Source organism: Pan troglodytes, chromosome 14, assembly GCF_028858775.2.
Source record: "Pan troglodytes isolate AG18354 chromosome 14, NHGRI_mPanTro3-v2.0_pri, whole genome shotgun sequence".
Lineage (NCBI taxonomy): Eukaryota > Metazoa > Chordata > Mammalia > Primates > Hominidae > Pan > Pan troglodytes.
The window spans coordinates 100,363,794-100,368,330 of NC_072412.2; the positions used below are offsets into that span (position 1 = coordinate 100,363,794).

Genomic DNA, 4,537 nt, shown 5'->3' on the forward strand with positions numbered 1-4,537 from the left:
TTGATAAGTGCTCTTTATATATCAAATCATCTGTCAGATATGACTCAACTATTCGTCTACTTTGTTTTTTGCTTTTAAATGAATTATGGCTTTAAAAAATATATGAATTTTAAATGTTTTCGTAAGTTTCATTTGTTAATATTTTTCTTCATGGCTTTTGCCTTTGATTTCATGCTTGAATGTCTTTCTCCAATGTAAAGTAAAAGAAATTCAACTATTTTTTTTCTGGTTGCTATGCTTATTTTTATATTTAAATCTTTAATCTATTTGAACTTTGTTTTGGCATATAGCAATGTAGACATTCAACTTTACTTTTTCTCCAATAGCTATGTAATTGTCTTATTTATTGAGTAAATCTTCCTTTTGTAAGTGATTTATGACATCTTTATAAAACATTGCATTTCTACTTGAATTAGAATAAGCCAGTTACTTTCTTTCATGGATACGCTGAAATCCTGTGTGTTTTGCTATTCTTGTTAATTATTCCAGGAAGAGCCATCCACAAGTCTTACTATGAAAAATAGAGTAAAATCGGTGTCTCCAGATTTGAAAGTTTTCCATTTCTATCTTAAAAATGAAAACTGTGAACTTGTTTTATGTGCTCAAAATAAACTCTTATTAAGTCACTGGTGTTTTTTCAGCTTTGTTTGTTACAGCAGAAAGCATTATCTCTTTTTTTTCCTTTTTCAACTCTTATTTTAGGTCCGGGGGTACATGTCCATATTTGTTACTTGAGTAAATTGCATGTTGCTGGAGACTGGCGTACAAATAATGTCATCACCCAGGTAATGAGCATGGTACCTGACAGGTAGTTTTTCAACCCTCAACCTCCTCCCTCTCTCCACCCTCAAGTAGGTCCCGGTGTCTATTCTCCCCTTTGTGTCCATGTGTACTCAGCGTTTAGCTCCCATTTATAAATGAGAACATGCAATATTTGGTTTTCTGTTCCTGTGCTAATTCGCTCAAGATAATGGCCTCCAGCTGCATCTATGTTGCTGCAAGGGCACAATTTTGTTCTTTTTTATAGCTACATAGTATACCATGGTGTACTGCATTTTCTTTATCCAGTCCATTGTTGATGGGCATCTACATTGATTCCATGTCTTTGCTATTATAAATAGTGCTAAAATGAACATATGAATTCATGTATCTCTTTGGTAGAATGATTTATATTCCTTTGGGTGTATACTCAGTAATGGGATTGCTAGGTTGAATGGTAGTTCTAAGTCCTTTGAGAAATCTCAAAAATGCTTTCCACAGTGGCTGAACTAATTTACATTCCCACCAGCAATGTGTAAGAGTTCTCTTTTCTCTGCAGCCTCCCAAATATCTGTTAATAGCCATTCTGACTAGTGTGAGATGGTGTCTCATTGTGATTTTGATTTGCATTTCTCTAATTATTAGTAATGTTGAGCATTTTTCCTATGCTTGTTGGATATATGTGTCTTCCTTTGAAAAGAGTCTGTTCATATCCTTTGCCCATTTTTTAATGGGGCTGTTTTTCACTTGTTGATTTGTTTAGGTTCCTTACATATTCTGGATATTAGGCCTTTATCAGATGCATAGTTTACAAGTATTTTCTCCTATAGATTGTCTGTTTACTTTGTTGTTGCAGCTGCTTTTGGAAACTGTCACGAAATCTTTGCAAAGGTTTATGTCTAGAATGGTGTTTCCTAGGTTTTATTCTAGGGTTTGTATAGTTTGAGGTCTTACATTTAAGTATTAATCTATCTTGAGTTGATTTGTATATACAGTGAAAGGAAGGGGTCCAGTTTCAGTCTTCTGTGTATGACTAGCCAGTTATCCCAGGATCACTTATTGAATAGGAAGTCCTTTTCTCATTGCTTGTTATTGTCAACTCTGTTGAAGATCAGATAGTTGTAAATGTGAAGCTTTATTTCTGGGTTCTCTGTTTTATTGGTCTATGTGTCTGTTTTTGTACCATGCTGTTTTGTTTGGTTACCGTAGCCTTGTAGTATAGTTTGAAGTCGGATAATACGATACTCCCAGATTTGTTCTTTTTGCTTAGGATTGCTTTAGCTATTCGGGCTCTTTTTTGGTTCCATGTGAATTTTATTTATTTTTGTTTATTTTTTTCCCCTCTGGAACATTCAAATTCACTGTTCCAAAGTTTAACTAAAAACACAATTTGCAAATATTTAATATCTACTGAAAAGCATTTCTAAGTTAAGAATGAAAAAGTATATACATAATATATAATCAAATACCAGGTGCCTCAACTCCCACCAGGTCCACACTCAGCAACATCCACCTTTTTAGGTTCTTCAAGACCTTCTGTTAAATCTATAAAATTGTTTTCCATGATGGGGGAAGGAATGGAAATCCCCATTGCTTTTTGAAATTCATACAGGCTTACAATATCACCTGGAGTTACTTGCTGTGCAAGTTTTTAAGATTATTGGTCACTTGTTCAGTGAGATGCATTTCTCTGCAGGAGGCACCCAAGAGACAGATCATACTGGGAGGGGGTCTGGTGCTCAAATGCTCGTTCCGGGCTTCCTGGAGCTCCCTGAACAATTTGGTGGCCTCATCAAGTTTCTTCTGAATACTTCAGGTTCTTCAGAGTCAAAAACTTCAACTGGAGCGCCAAAGTTTACTACTTTCAGTGTGTGAGCCTGTCTTGAGTATTGGGGTCCAGATGCCCTGCTGGGTCTAGTTCTATAATCTCCATTTCTTTTGCTGTGTCAAGTGTCCTAGTATGGCCTTCATCTTCAGGCAATGATATCTCCAACTCTTGTAGGGTCCTGGAATTCCCTCCTTTTGTTAAAACATCCAGTAAACTATCTGCCATAACATATGGATAATCTTGGCCTGTGGCCCAAAACTCATGGATGCTGAAATCTCTTGGAAGATCAGAGTCTTCCCCATAGGTTGGATAGATTAAATCTGAATGATCCTTGCTGATATTTGTAAACGTGGAGTCATAACGTGGTGCATAAGAACTGTAGGTCCAGAATTCAAGTCTCACACTTCTGCAATGGGATCCACAGGGTGGAGAAGTCCCAACGTTGTTGTTCCATCTGGTTTTCTTCTTTCAAATTCACACTGACGGTTCACAGGCTGTCTGGTCAGCTTTCCTCCAGATTCCTTCACAACTTGGTCAAGCTGCTCCTGCTCTGTCTCTGAATTATTGCTTTTAAACTTATCTTCAAGCATATCTTTGTCTATATTTTAATTTTCTTTGCCGGGACTCTTGAAGGCTTGTGCTTTGGCATCTCCAGAGTCCTCTCTCTCTGGGCCAGCAGCCTCCATCCTCCCCACTCTGCCTCCATCCTCCCCAGTCTGTTCTATCTTTCTGCTTTCGAGTTTTCTGCAAGTCAGCCATGAAGTCTATGCTCTGCTTCAGGCTCTGAATTCTTTCCTGGCTAAGAATTGTCATCCCCCAGTGCAACAGCTTCTTTGCAGCTGTATAATAAATGGTCTCTGGTTTGTTGTAAATCATGGCATTAGTGCACATTAGTTTGAAGTTATCCTTTAGTTCTATCGACTGGTAGTCATTGTTCTTGACCTTTTCTTTCATAGTACTAAAATCCCTTGGGTGTTTAATGATCATGGAGTAGCCAGGAGCAATAAAATCAGTCACAGGATATGAAAAGAAAGCACTTGGGTCTTTTCTCTGCAATTGTCTCATCAGTTGATTCAAAGCTTCTTGAAGGGGTGTCTGTTCTACTTCTTCTTGTTTGGCTGAAGAGCTTGTGAGAGGATCTCACACGGGCATGACACTGGAGGTCTTTTTCTGCCTCATTCTCCACAAGGTCTCGATCTCGCTTCTTTTTATCCTCCCTAACTCTCCTCCGTTTTCTCTCTTTTTCTTCCCCTGGAACCTGCTTCTCTCCTTTCTTTCTCTTTTTCCGCTTTCTGTCCTTGTGTTTGTCATGATCTTATTCGCCTTCGAAGAGGCTGGAGTCGTGCCCTGAGCTGCCCGTGGAGAATTCGGTGACTTCGTTCCCTCCTACTTTGAGGACCAGCCTCAAGGGCTTCTCTACATACCCCTCATAGAGGTGTTTGTCTGACTTGCGCTCCTTGTGCTTCTTGCCCCTGTCCAACTGGCCCCGGTGCCCGCCCCCAGAGCCAGGAGCAGGCACGCAGCGCAGCTTCCGGTCCAGGCCAGGCCCGCGCAGGGCGGGAGCGGCCCCGTAGAGGCCCTGCGCGCCGGGAGGCAAGGGGGCCGCGCGAGGTCCCTCTCGACCCATGTGAATTTAAGAAGAGTTTTTCTAATTCTGTGAAAAACGATGTTGGTAATTTGATAGGAATAGCACTGAATCTGTAAATTGCTTTGGGCAGTATGGCCATTTTAGCAACATTGATTCTTCTTATTCATGAGCATGGAATGTTTTTCCATTTGTTTTTGTTGTCTCTGATTTCTTTCAGCAGTGTTTTGTAACTCTTGTTGGAGAGATTGTTCACCTCTGTGATTAGCTGTATTCCTAGGTATTTTATTCTTTTTGTGGCTCTTGTGAATAGAATTGTATTCTTTTATTATTATTATACACCATCCTTCTGCAGAGTAGAATTG

At 39.4% G+C, this 4,537-nt stretch overlaps 1 pseudogene; it reads right to left on the minus strand.

The window, feature by feature from the left end:
• Positions 1-2,236: 2,236 nt before the first annotated feature.
• LOC100611081 (bromodomain-containing protein 7-like) lies at positions 2,237-4,214 on the minus strand (annotated as a pseudogene).
• Positions 4,215-4,537: the final 323 nt, after the last annotated feature.